Source organism: Brachycentrus maculatus, unplaced genomic scaffold (assembly GCF_059751285.1).
Source record: "Brachycentrus maculatus isolate JH-2025_06_01 unplaced genomic scaffold, ASM5975128v1 h1tg000785l, whole genome shotgun sequence".
Classification (NCBI taxonomy): domain Eukaryota; kingdom Metazoa; phylum Arthropoda; class Insecta; order Trichoptera; family Brachycentridae; genus Brachycentrus; species Brachycentrus maculatus.
This window is the reverse complement of record NW_028281513.1, coordinates 482,811-498,640: the sequence shown is the minus strand read 5'-3', so window position 1 is coordinate 498,640 and position 15,830 is coordinate 482,811. Positions and strand designations below refer to the sequence as shown.

Here is a 15,830-nt window from a genome sequence, read left to right as displayed (position 1 = left end):
GACAAAAGCGTCGGTATTATTACTCTATTGTTTATCAGAGCCGGTGTCTACAATTCACCAAGAGGGTGGTCGGCGGTATAAAAGCTGAGAGAGGCTTAGCCGGGAAACGAAATCCAATTGCAGTGTTGTCACAGCCAACAGCCACCTAGTCGGTATAACCGTATAACCAACGTGCCCGCGTTGTCGAGATTAGCACCAGACACACCAATAAGATACCCTAGGACCAAATCGTATTTAAATTCACGGCTTCCAACCCCCGGTGGGGGTAGTTTTGTCTATGGCGGGATGCGGATTCTCGGCCGCGATTCTTTCTTGTTACCCCGCGTCACTATTTGTAACCATGATATTGCAGCTCACGTTTTTATAACCGGATATGCATATTTTATGGTTATAAATATGTGAACCAATTTCGAAACATATTTTTTACCACTAGAGCTTCACTAGAGACATCTATTGATGATATGAAAAGAACTTTATATATTGAACTTCCAAGAATTTAAGTAGTGTGGTTGTCAAAAATGGTTAGAATAGGTTAATGTTACACGTGTGAAAAGTGATCACTCAAACCAGCCTATGACGGTCGTCAGCCCCGTAAATGCCCAGACTTCCCTATTGTTCTTCATCTTTGATGAGATGTCAAAAAAAAAGAAAATAACTCCAGTGATTGGAGAAAATCCAGATTTTGTGAACGAGTATTTGGACAAACTCAAATTATTGTTTTTCAAATTATTTATTGTTTCGGCATTTACTTTGTGGTAAGACATGATGAAATTGTAAAAGAAAAACACCTGTTTTTTAACCTGAGTTTATTTTATTATGACGACTAGTTTTTTAAAGCTATGTTTTCATATTTAGGTCTACATATAACTAAAAAACTAGCCGTCATAATAAAATAAACTCATATATTAAAAAAGTGTTTTTTTTTGCACTTCAAATAAGTGTTATGTAAAACAAATAAAGTATGAAAATTTGTAATTAGAATAGTACATACAAGTACTTATCATGTAATTTACACGAATGACTTGACACTATTCTGTAAAAGTCTATAGTAAAAATTCTAAAATTAAAGAAAATTCATTTATGAATTTTAAAAACGTGTTCACCGCTAAAACCGTTGTCCAAAAACTATACTACTTTATTCATATGCTTTACATTTACACATTAATTTTTAACTGTTTTGTTCATTATTTATAAAAGTTAATACATATTTCTTACCCTTATCCCCACCACTGGTGCATAAAGCATCTTGATCAATTAAACGTTGAATGCGTGAAGGCACGGTGATAAGTCTTGCGCTTCTTGTACATGTCCTGGGCCTCATTAAATAAATAAGAGAATGTATTACAAATATATGAAAGACTACATATTAAGAGACATATTCAGAAGATTTAGTTAACTCAATTAACAATAAATTATTCTGGTACTAAGATCATTAATTTGAATTAAAATTTTGAAGAGCAAAGGAGATCAACTGAACTAACATCATTTGTATGTTTCTGTATTCGGAGAGATAATCTAATAATTAGTTCTAGATACTTTCATGTAAAGTAGCGCAATCATCATTTGTCTACTTCGTATCAAAGTTATATCGTTATTTGAAACTAGGACGTCCAATCAGCCATTTGAAATGTAGTATAAAATTGAAAAAAATACTAATTTTACTTTTACGTGTCAATGTTTTTTTTTTAAATTGTGTATCGTCAATAAATTATTTTACAAAATCAGATAAATAAATAAGGTTTTAGAATATGTTCATTATTTATTATATTTACTGGTGAGACGTATATAAAAGGAAGACCAAATTATGAAATTATATTCTAAATTACTAACTAATGTAAAAAAAACAATGAATGATTTAAGTTAAAACCTTTTGCTGTTTATACTAATACCTTTTACTAATATTAAGTCCTAGGAATTTCGCTGTTGTATTTCATTTCATTCAAACCCTTATCTGAACCCCAATGGTGCATAGGGCACTGCATTATATAAACGCAGTGTTATCTTGATCGTTAACACACAAAGGAAGGGTGATCAGCTTCAGGTACCAGTCCAGGGTTATATTGAATAAATATTTAAGTGAAAAAACACTGATATTTATTTTACTCCCCCTGGGAATCGAACCCGGGACCTCAAGCACGGTAGCCAAGCGTGCTGATCATTACACTACGGGGGCGGAGGCTGTATTAGTTTTATCAATAAAATGAGAAACAAATGTGAGATTTTTATCAAATATGCTACCGAAATCTTCGCTTGTGACATTTTTTTTTTACTTTTAATATGGTAAGTCCTATAATAATATACAATAAGAGACTTATTTCTATGGAAATAAGTTTCCTATTGCCTATTACGTTATGGTAAGTGTAAATATTATGATATGTAGGATGAATTTGTTTACAAATATATTACATCGTTACATATGATGTCCTTATTTTTTATGTATTGATTTACATAATTAAAATACCGTGTTGAAAAAAAAATAATAAAAGTATAAAATTGACATTACTTTATTTCCATTGGAATTGTAGATATCAAATTAAGGAATAATTACAAAACCATTATTATTTAATATAGACTCAACGAGGCTTAATTAGTAAAATCCCATTTTCTTCATGTTTTATTTAAATGTAATATTCCGGAGTGATCATTATGTGATACAATCAATCGTATTACAGAATGCATTGCTGAAACGCAACGTCTGGAGAAAAAAAAAAGCATTGGACATCATAGTCCGTTCAGGAAATAATGGATACTTCTAAAAATAATGAATTGTTTGATGGATCTTCATTTTCATATAAAAAACTAAAGTAAAGTGGTCGTCATTAAAATTGCATGAAAAATTTTTCGTTAACATTTTCTATCTTTGTTTAAACGGAAAATGTTAGGTGTTACTTAATAAGATTTTAAACATTTATCATCATACTTACTACAAGTTTTGTACTTTATTTTTTTTCCCAAAACCCAATAAAAGCCGCATTTAAATTTATTTAAAAGAATAAGTCTTAATCGGATATAATTTCTCTTTAAATTACAATGAAGCGTGTTAAAAAGGAAATGTAGCCACTAAACATACTGAATTAAATTTGGGAAAATTATACTTTTTATGACTCAATTTGCGTCCGTATTTCCGAGCGAATTTCTGCCATCGATGTAATGAATTTCCCTTCCACTATGTAAAATAATAATGAATTTTCTTTATTGGCAAGTGTGGGTACACAGGGGCGGGCGTAATTGGTGTTTTGGTCAGACAGTAAAATCGCCGATTGGGGTTCCTAGAACTGTATCCGTGGTGCAGAGACATGGCCGCCAATAACCCTCCCGCTTCCATAGACACCGCCGCATGCAATCCGGTTAACACGACCAATTTGTTTTGTAGAGATCGCGAATCAGGTTTAATTTAATATTGCCTTAGTCCCGCGACGCTCCGGGGACTGTTTTACCTCTTTTGATTTATGCCCGTCTGTCACTCGACGAATTTATACCTCTCTTGGGAAATGTATACGTAGAATCTACGGTATGGGCCCATTTTTAAGTACCGTAAAACAATGCATATTAAATTATACATGTTTATTTGTTTGACATACAATTTGAATTTTATTAGTTCGTGAAACTTTATATTCTAGCCACGAAGCTGTCATTTGTTCAGTAAGAATTGAAATTTTCTCTAGATTTTTTATTTACTTGCCATATATATATTAAAGAACCCTTAAATTACATTATTTTCTGACACGTTAAGTAAGAGTTATTAATACAGTATCAAATTTATTTCCACTAAAAATATGTAAAGTATTATATTCTCGTATAATCGTATCCAAAATCTTCTTGTCTCTAATGTCGTGGATATAAGTTACACTGTTTGAAAGGCAAATGAAATATTTGCTGGCGGATTAGCCGTTAGAGCTGGACTTAGCTATTGGCTGAATTACGAACTGTCATCTAACATACGCAGACATCGCCGTGGGAGGCGTAATGTCAGCACTTACACATGTACACGCGGCTGTTGTTCCCAATATATGTTCACCCCCGAATACATTCAGCCTCGACATACGCTCAGCATCGATAAATTTTTGTTCGAACACGAAATATTTTAAGCGGATATAGCGCGGTGTTTATGGCGTTAGACCAGAGAGGCGACTTTTGGCAGTTTGTTCTATACCGGTGACGTAGTTTCTGGCCCCAGGCTTTATTGTTTGATTCGTTGTTGTTTCTCGTTTTATGGAGGAGGAATTGTGCGTCTGAAGGGTTAACGAAGTTAGGACCCCGATAAATTATTTGAGGTTCGGTTGGACTCTGGGAAAGTTAATTGTTTTATACAGAAATATCGGGCTGATGGTCGATCTTGATGGCTTTTATTTGAATTTGATATGGGTCCACTTTACTCATCCATTTACTTTTAAAATATTTCACTAACTACATAAACAGATTGGTTTATTGGGTAGATAAATCCTTATTTAATCAAAATTCTGTATCTCATGAGAATCCTTCTTAAGTTAGCCATCTGTGGACTTTCAATATGTTTAAGAATGCTGAAAATACACCCGTGTCAAAGAATATTTAACTTTTAAGATCATTTTCATCTATTTTATTACTTAAATTTTTCTTTTTAAACACCATTATTTATTGTAATCTACGTTTGAATAATTTAATGCTTTGAGTTAATGTGATGAATATTTTTTATCGCCTTTTTTCAAAGAAATTTATTTTATTTATTTAAGCATAGTTTATTGAACTGTCCTACAAGTGACATTGTTACTAAACATTCGTAAAAAAACGACAGAAATATAATGGAACAGATGAGATAATCAAAAACTTTTTTTATTTAAAAAGTTAAAGTGACAAACCTTGGGTGTGAGAGATCACGTATTGATGAAAAACAAAAAGGTACCGTGAAGCAAGGGGTGCGGAAATGACGCAAAAATTATTTTTTCCATCAATCTTCATTTTGCCGTCGTAATTTTAACGATAGTTTGGTATTCTAGTTCTACTACCTTTCCTTTATATGTTAACGATCAAGATAATAACGGGCTAATAAGATGTAGTGTTCAACGCACCATTAGGGTGCAGATAAGGGTTTGAAGATGAATGAAAAAGAAGTATTCTAGGGTCAAAATTTGAAAAAAATACGAATAAATAATTGTTTTAGTATATTTGAAAAATAATTCTAATGTATGATATTTTTTTGACGACTCATCAAATATGAAGAAGACTATGGAAGTCTGGGCATTTAAGGGGCTGACGACTGTCATAGGCTGGTTTAAGTGATCACTTTACACACGTGTAACATTCACCAATTCTACCCATTATTGACAACCACAGCACTCAAATTCTTGGAAGTTCTATATATAAATATGTGAACCAATTTTTAAACATTATTCTCGAATCACTAGAACTTCACTAGAGAAATCTATTGGTGAAATGAAAATGCAAAAAAAAAATGTAAATGCCAGACTTCCATATTCTGCTTCATTTTTTATGAGATGTCAAAAAATAATATGAAAATAACTCCTGTAATTGGAGATAATCCAGATTTCGTGAACTATTTTCTGAAGTATTTGGACACACTCAAATGGTTGTAATTCTAATGTATTCACCTCAAGTGGCAGGAGACTTGAATAAGTCAACATTAGAAACTTTATGGAAAAAAATTGAGAACGTCGCGTCATATTTCTCCGGCTTTGGCAATCTAATAGCGCATTCAAGTCGCAGCAGACGATGTCATCTGATGGATTTTCTCCTTTCATAATGTAAAGGGGGCTGTCAGTGGCGCCATAAACTATCGAAGTATTCGTCTCACACCACACTCGGGCCTTTCCCTCTGTACCAATACTCCGCGCCGTTCAGTACTAGCACGTACAAATGCATTATTTATTTATTGGATAGCCAACAGAATATAAAAAAAAAAACAATATGTAATAATAAAAAAATAATAATTTCAATTACAGGTGAATAAAAGTAATCTAAAAAAAACTGTCATGTACGTAAGTATAACTATAAGAGTAAAATATTAAAATTTATATTTCTTTATCAAAAGTCAAATAGTTAAATAAACAATAACAATATTTCATTTAAACATTTTAATAGAAATATTTTTTATGTCTACTTCATTGAGCATTACATTGTTCGTATAATAATAATATATTTATACATTTTAATAATACTTTATTTATTCTAGCGCTACTAAACGATTGGTTCAATGTTAGGTAATTGTATTTTGTAAGCGGAAAACAATTTTTAAAAATTATATATTTAAATTTTGACTAACTTACTATCCATTAACATTTGTAAAGATATTGAATTTTGAATGCATTCTATCTACTTTTATCTTTCTTTTGCCAAACTTTACTTTCATACAATTTTCACTTAAAATCTTTTGGAAAATACGTCAAAATAAATAAAAATATTGAAATAAAACATCATATTATTTTTTGACATCTAAACAAAGATGAAGAAGAATATGGAAGTTTGGGCATTTACTTCATTTACTATTTGTAGCATAGGCTGGTTTAAGTTGAGACTTCTTCATCTATGTAAAAAAAAACTCCTGTAATTGGAGAAAATCCAGATTTGTGGACAAGTGTTTGGACACACTCAAAATGTTGTAAATAAAAAGTCGTAATGGATAGTCAAAATAGATGTAAGTTAAATCAAATATTCATAAAAAAATATAATTGATAATGGATACATGGTAAATAATGTGACCAACGCACCAAGAGTCTGAAAATTTTTGACTAAGCTTTACATAAGATGAATGATAATTATGCTGGATGTATCGAAAAACGTTTCATAAACGATTTTTAGAAAAGGTGCTAGAAAGTTAATAAGTAAAATATTTTTTTTAAAAAGCTAGATATTACAATAAAGTCAATTAATTAATATTAAAAAAAATAAACACATTTAAATAATGAGAGTAAAATCAATTGGAATTGAATTCAAATGTGACAATTTTATTTCTTTAATCATATTTTTAAATTGCTCGCGGGATGCTATTGAAGGATTATGAGTTTCAGCATTTCCACGGACATCGATTTCCTTCTGAAATTGAAGTGCTACATTATCCGAGGCCGAATACTTCTTCCCAAATAGTTCATAGGATATGCATGGCTTGCTATGAGCACGTTTTGAATAGGCCTGCTACAGAATAACGTAGCTGAAGTATTATATGTGATACGATTGGATGAGACTGGTACACATTTGATCATATATACATACGTAGCAAGGTGTATTTTTGTTATTATTTAATGATGATTTTTATTGAAATTAAATAATGGAAGAGAGTTTATCTCATTTATCTTCATATTAAAATGCTCATTGAAATAATTGTAAATAAAAATTGAACAGTACGAGAATGTTTCTTTGTACATACTCTCATTATAAATTTTATTCTTATGAAAAAAAACTTAAAAAAATAAAGAAGTAAGAGTATTAATAGGGCATACGACCTGAAGGTGATCGCTTTCAACATTGTTGTCTAACCATATTGTATTTATTGTAGGTATGCTTCACTTGAAATGATTTGATGTACGTAAAGAACATCTATGTTTTAAATTAGTAAGTTTTTTAATTAACATTTATGTGTGTGCGTGTGTGTGCGTATGTGTGTGTGTTTTTTTTATCCGTATTTACAAACTAGTTTATTTGTTCATAAAACGTTGGAGCATTTTTTGTCTTACCGATCTAGATTTTCATGGAATAGGGTTTTTTGGGTTTGAAAAAATTTTCCACCAAAGAATTTTGATCTAAGAAGGCAAAAATTTGATTTCAGCCCTTGACAGCGTGGATCCTTCATGTCTCAAAGGGATGACAGAATAACAAGGGTAGGGGTGGATCGTTGGAATACTACGGTAACTACGAATATCTGTGACTCAGAAATTTAATAATCAACTGTGAAGACGATTGCTTGCATGGTTCTATTATTATTGACATTAAATAAACTTTTACTTAAATTAAATATATGGTATGAGAAAAATATTAAAATGGTTGTTGAACATATTTGTTTATAACACCCTCCTTATCATTTATCGTTCACTTTGTATAACACAACTTTAATTTTTTTTTAATAATTTTCACAGTGTAAACAATAAATGATAAGAATATTGTTATTTTATCATACCACAAAGTTAACAATGCTTTCAATATGCACAATATCTTTTTTTACAATCTGATATCAAATGATTTACTTAATTTATTTGATTAATTAAATTTAAAGTATTAAGTTGAATTAAAATCACCAGCTTGTATTTTCACAAAACATTCAATTTTTATTTCTAGACTGAGGCATCAGATCACCTTGTCTTATAGAATTTACGTTTAAGATATTTTTTATTTGATAAGGTACTATTTTAATAATTGAGTTATAAAAAGAATTTTATTTTAAATCAACATGGAATAAAAAAACCGTATTTTGCAAATTATATTTGATAACGACATTAAAAAAATACTCTTTATGCATTTTTTTCATTACGAATATTTTTATGGATTGCTTCATTGGAGGTCGTAAACAGAATATATGCTTGTATGATATTATAGAGGGTTGCATTGAAATTGAAAACATATATAAAAATCATAATGTATGCCGGTTATAGCAAACATGGCCAATAGTGTAAGCCTTTCTCTAAACTCTACATTTATGGAATGTTTTGTATCGAAAACGGTTGCAACCGGAGTAGAGCCTTTAAATAGAAAATGGAACAATATGAATCCATTCTGTCGGAAGACTCACGCAATACGTGAATAGTAGTCAGTATTCAGAATGAATAATGGGTGTAGCCAACCACGCCTTACACATGATTGCGGCCTATGTTCTGGATACGTGAAACCGAGCTGGTCAGCATGGAGCAGGTATAATAAGACCACTTCACCAGTATCATCGAATCAAACGTCACATCGAGCGTATAACAATCGCGACATTTTGATGAAGGTTCCATGTCTTAAGTTGAGTTGAAACATTGCAGGTCGTGTCAAAAACAGAAACTTAAGTTACTTTCTATTGGAGTCATAACCATCCTCCTAAACATCCACTGTTATTTGCCTACATTGTGGTTTCCGTTGCGTTTGTTTCATTCGTGTCATGCATTACAGGGTGGTAAATAATATATTATGGCAGTTCGAAACATGTGTATTTCACACTTTTGTTGTTATCACTTCACACGACGTAATTTAACGATATTTATTAAAATCATGGAAAATGTGATTCATGTACTGGACGTTTTGCTACAATATTTACATTTTACATTCTAATATATTATGTATGAAATCAGTCTAATATACAATGAAAATAAACAACATTTTGAGTGTTTCCAAATACTTTTAAACAAAATCTGGATTATCTCCAATTACAGGAGTCATTTTCATATTATTTTTTAACATCTCATCAAAGATGAAGAAGAATATGGAAGTCTGGGCATTTACGGGGCTGAAAACATTTACTTAAACCAGACTATGACGGTCGTCAGCCCCGTAAATGCCCAGACTTCCATATTTTTCTTCATCTTTGATGAAATGTTAAAAAATAATATGAAAATAAACAATGTAGATTTTTACAATTTTATTTTTCCAATTGTTATCACGAAACATTTTATGTTGATAATTAGAAGTAAATTGTTATGAGTAATTTCAGTGTAGTATTCACATGTTCGTATTTTTTAGAAATTTCATAATCTTTTTACAATTATTTTACATATTTTGTTATTTTGTACGTTTGATTTAGTGATTTTTTGTATTTCAGGCAGGTTATTTATTTATTTTTCTGCTTCAGAAAACCACGTATGTATATATATTTGTATATTCTGTACATAGAGTGTCGTTGCTATTTAAAAAAATGTGTCCTTTTTTTTAAAATTGACATTTCCTAATTTAAAAGCTGAAATTATGAATGTGAATATTTCGTATTTCTGAAAGAGTTATTTTTTTAAATAGTTAAACTGGTATTATACACTAATTTATTTTAAAATAGCTGAATTGAAAAACAGATTTCGGATAAATAAGTAAAGTTGATCCGTATGTCAATTACGTTTGATATTACAAAAAAAAACTATACCGTCTTTCTAAAGACTCCATCTTTGAATTATTCAGGGTTTTCAATTATCCGTACAAAATCCATTTTATTTTAAATCTAAAAGAAAAACAAAAAAATCCTGTAGCGATAGTGAGCACTTCCTATGCTTAAAATAATATGAAAATAAACAATGTAAATTTTTACAATTTTATTTTTCCAATTGTTATCACGAAACATTTTATGTTGATAATTAGAAGTAAATTTTTATGAGTGATTTCAGTGTAGTATTCACATGTTCGTATTTTATAGAAATTTCATAAACTTTTTACAATTATTTTACATATTTTGTTATTTTGTACGTTTGATTTAGTGATTTTTTGTATTTCAGGCAGGCAAGTAAACTTATATTTGTTAAACCATTAATAATCATATGCCTGAGCATGATGGTACTGCTAAGCAGAGGAAGTTGTTAATTTCATTTCTTAATGTAGTCAGTCGGGCAGAACTGAAAATTTGATGGCTGATAATGGGTATCTAAAAGTATTAACTAGACCTGAAAATTTTATTTACTTTTTTTTACTTCTTCGCTTTTCTATTGTAAAAGTTAAATTAATTTTTGAATCTCATTTTTTTTAAACTTTGCGATTAACGATTGTTATTTTTCATTAATTTAGAATTAAACTCAAACTAGTTAGTGAGACAACGAAATTATCGATTAAAAAAAAATACGGAAAAACAAATTGATGTTTGTTTGAAAATAAAATAAAAATTACCTTTAAAATAATTAATAATCGTGTTTATAACATATAATATAAGCATCGGCTAAAATGTAGTGTCATAAAAAAATGGCATAAAATTGTTTGTGAAAACGTTTTACAGAGGTGAAAATTAGGGGTTTTTATTTCAGTTTATATTTTTAAAGCAAATTGCTAAAGCAGCTTAACCCTTTACTCGACTCGGAGTATTTATTTCTAGAGCGGGGTCGAATTTAAACCTAAGCGAGAAAAGTTTCTGACATGCCCCGGGGTGGTTTTATTCTTCTACAGCCTTGTTCAGGTAGGCTCTACCTGCGCAACTGGAGCGTACGCCGGACATTGTACAAGAGGGTTGGTCAGGGTATACCAATTCAAGGCTTATGAAAGCGCACTGTTTTAATGGGAGAGAAGAATTATTTAGACGTCCGGGAATTCACATTATTTGAAAAAGTGGAACAATTCCATCGTGACACAATTCAGAATAATGGTTTTGAAATTCTTTTGAAAATGCTTAATTAATAAATTAAAACCTTTACTAACTTAACCTTACCTAACATGAAATACTGATAAATCTTATTGTATCGGATTTTATGCGTATTATTGTTTTTTTAAAACACTGAAACAGAATAAAACTAGACAAATTTTACTGAAATGTTATAGATGAGTGAGTTTATTCTTTACACAATTATAATAAAACCTTTTTAAGAAGAATATCAGTTAATAACCAGGTAAGAAAACTGAAGGAATATCTAGAATGTGAACGGCAGATAAAACAAATATTACAAATATGAATTATTTGATAGATATATCTTTCAGAAAGTCCTATGAAAATTGTATAAAATAATATTTTTTGCCAACTTTTGCTTTGAACGTTTTCGTTGAATGATGTAGATATTACAAAATTCAAAAACTTTTGTATCAAATTGAGATGAAATAATATTTAAAAAAATATTTATAAATAAAAAGTAAGTTTCCGATTGAAATGGTACCTACTTGTCTGAAATTTCTGGATTTTTTTGTCACGAAAGATCGATCAAATATTTTTAAAAATCCCTTAGAATGGAAATCGAGTGAAAACTTAGCAAGTGGTGTTTAACAACCGCTGCTTCAGATGACCGCGGTTCAAGGGATGGGGGTGGCAGATGACCGTAAGGGTTGGGGAGCAGAGGGGTGGGACCTCATCGTTGGTGGGGTCCCTTTTTAAAATACCCATTCGAGTGTGCCGCCATTGCCGGCCTACCTACATCCGGAGAGAATACATTGGCCGATGGAAAATAAAAATACAAACGTTATTGGAAACGTCGATTTTTCTTTACATGAATTGTGATTTCGGGCTAAACTTATATGGTATTGAAAAGTGTCGAGCGTTTTGACGCAACGAACGTATGTTTTATTCCGAATCGAAAAAAAACGATTTTAGAGATAGCGAACTAGCACGAACCCGGTTTATACCTATGAGCATATTTGTCACAAACATGCGTATTTTTACTCTCTATTTCAGAACGAGCGGCAAGGTAAATTTAATATAACGACGGAATAAAAATATTGCCGGATGAACACCGTATTTTATTGGTTTCAGTGACATTGAAGATATTTCACTTTAATAAAACGATATTTCCTAACTAAAAATGTTGAATAAATATAATTCATATAGATTTCTATTACATGCTTTAAAATTATCCTTGAGTGTAACTTATAAATAAATTTTAGAAGCGTACTCGTCTTTTTATTTAAAAAAAAAGATTTATCTAATAACGAGTTAAAAAAAAAAATATGTAAACTTTATTCTCAGTTTTTATCACAAATTCGGAATTTGTTTCAATTTTTAAATTATCGATACCAAGATTTTTTATTGATATTTCAACAAACATTAAAAAAATGTCCGTTTGAGGTGCTAATAATAAGTCTAGGCATTTTAAGTATAATCTTTTATCACTCGACTTATCATCCATTGTTCCCTTTGTGTAATACCACTTTCATAAACACTTATTCGTGTCTACCGGTATCGGAAAATCATACCATTTCAGATCATTAAAATAAAATTATTACGATTTGACATTTGTATTAAAATAAAAGTACGAAATAGAGAAAGAAGATAAAATTTTGTCTTCTTTCTCTCTTTTACAATTTTATTTTTACACACAATCAGTTATACTTCCAAATCTATGAATTAAGAACTTACATGTGAAATTTATCAAAAAAAAACTGATATTGCATATGTACAAGTTTCAAAAATGAATTCAATATGGATGCTCCAATTCAGTGGGTAATGTTTTGTTTGGATAAACTAAGAAACCTTTGAAATTGTTAAATTGAAATAAAATTACAATTACAAATGAAATTATGAATGAATGGATATGTCTGAAATCTGTTTTTCACATAACTTTTCATACTCATCTACAAAAGGGCAACACTTCAATCGATAAGGGTGGGACAAAGTATGCACCCGTATCTTGCGATAGTCTACAAATTTGATGCTCGGATCCTTGACCACGAGCTGGCTAGCGTTTGGATCGTAAATTCGGCGTATAAAAGCGCAATTCTAGTATGCAAATGTAGCTCGTTCTAGCTGACGAGCGTGAGCACTGTTTACGGTACGTATTCGGTATCAGGAGCTTGTAGTGCTCTGTAGTTAGGACCAGCGCTCGCCGTCGCGGAGGGCCAATGCGCAACCCATTAGATGACTACTTTATAGGGCCCGCCCGGCATTAGTTGGCCGTGTTTATGGATTAACTCCGGCATTTTAGCGTAACGGCCGAATTTCTTCGCTCCACTTTTGTGGGGACTGAAAAAGTTAAACGCTGATAGTATCAAACGAGCGCACTGTACTTATCCGTAGCGCTCGCCGGTTCGGCACGGATACTTAAAAGCTAATGATGTTCATTGTTTTTGATTGTAACGTAGTGTGCACTTTTATATCCCGTTATCAGCTTGGTCTTAGACAAAATCGTTTTATCTTTATATTCTTCATGTAATTGGTTTTTATATTCGTATAATTCTTTTATTAAAAAGAGAAATATATTTGTTTTTTATTATTCTTTACAAAAATACTTCAATTTCATACTATTTTTGTGAGCATAAGCGGCTCATTATAAGAAATAGGTATCAAATTGTAGTAGAGTGAGCTCAAACCGATAAACTCTGACTCAAGAGTTCACGGCACTAACCACGGGACCACAACCCGACACTAGTAACTCGTGTTACATTTTTAGCATTTACTCGTACGTACATACACATAGCCTTCATAGTGTAGTAATAAGGACATCTGGCTATTATGCTGGAGGTCTCAGGTTGAATTCCTAGGGGGTAGTCAAAATAAAAAAAAAAGGGTTTTTTCAACGTTTTATTGATTTATTTGTGACCCTGGTCTAATGACTATAGCGTAGAACTGTTTAACATGCCTTCAAATAACAAACGATCAAATAAACGTTGTATTAATTGTATGCAGTCCCTTATGCACCATTTGGTGTGGATAAGTATCACTTACAAGTGAATTCCAAGAAAAGGTAACTAAACGACTTTTTTGTGCCAATTCAAATAAATCTCCCCTTTTAGCTTGTATTATTTTCATCAATTATACGAAGATGAATTAACGTTATACAAGCTCAAACATGAAAGGAATTTCAATTAAACATACTAACAATATAATAATTAAACTTCATTAAACTACATAAAACAATGATGCAAACTAAAGAAAATAAAATATCTTATTCAATAAGTTCATTTTGTAAGAAGGAAAAGAACACTTTTTGGCGTAAAATAATTGAACTTCATTCCAGTAAAATGATGATACAAACTTATAAAAATAAAATATCGGCAAAGGTATTAAGAAGGGTTTTCATGAAAATTTTTCCATTTTTAAAAACTTTTCTATTCTGAAAAAAGTCTCAGCACAAACGAAAAGGGTGAAATCGTTGTATTAAAAAAAGTTTACTCTTACCGTTCTAGGGAATACTTTCTTTCATCGTAACAGTTTAATATAGAAAGACGATAATGAAGGAAAAAGGGTTTCTGGAACATGGCTTAGAAGGGTGGATGATCCCAATAAATGTGCCCTACGTTCAAATCTTTGACAATCCCCACACAAGTGTAAGTAGGGTAGTTTTATTCGGATTTACCCGTGTGTTAGTGCAAAAGTTTGTCCCCATTGGCCATAAAGTTCCACGCACACTAACGGACGTGCATATCCGTACACTGTAACGAATACTTTTATCTGGTATTATTAGAGGTCCGAATGGTAGGGACATTAGGGTTCTAGTCACGTGTGGGACTGAGGTCCCTACTTTGCGAAATGTTTGTGTATCGGATAGCCGCCAATTTCGCCATGGAATGAGATTCTGTTTATATTACGCTTTATTAGGAAAGGTCTATACCACTAATTTGGCGAATTGTTTTATGGAATAAACGTTTAAAAAATATATTATAATGTATAATTTTCCTATATATATATATATATATATATATATATATATATATATATATATATATATATATATATATATATATATATATATATATATATATATATATATATATATATATATATATATATATATATATATATATATATATATATATATATATATATATAGGAAAATTATACATTATTATATATTTTTTCAAAATAAAACACTTTTCTCTTACAAAGAGCATACTATGAAATAATAAAAAAATACATATTTATATATATATATATATATATATATATATATATATATATATATATATATATATATATATATATATATATATATATATATATATATATATATATATTTATGTATTTTTTTACTATTTCATAGTATGCTCTTTGTAAAAGAAAAGTGTTTTATTTTGATTTTCTAAACATAAACGGATATTAAGCAATACATATAACATATGACTTACACAATAAAATCGTTTTACACCGATAAAAAACTAATTATTCTTTAATGCGCGTATTGCAATATTGCATGTGAAAAATTACTTGCATTTGGAAAATGAAGCTTTTTCAGTTGTTTTTGCATTATAAATTAATCAGTTATAAAATACAATAAATAATGTTTGATGAAAAAGAAATTAAATATTTTATATATGAGTTACGA

The 15,830-nt window shown here is 30.4% G+C and overlaps 1 protein-coding gene across 1 annotated transcript in view; it reads left to right on the top strand.

The window, feature by feature from the left end:
• LOC148300210 (CUGBP Elav-like family member 3) overlaps positions 1 to 15,830 on the top strand; it is a 225,132-nt gene that overhangs the window by 69,361 nt on the left and 139,941 nt on the right. The gene's annotated exons all lie outside the window — the stretch shown is intronic.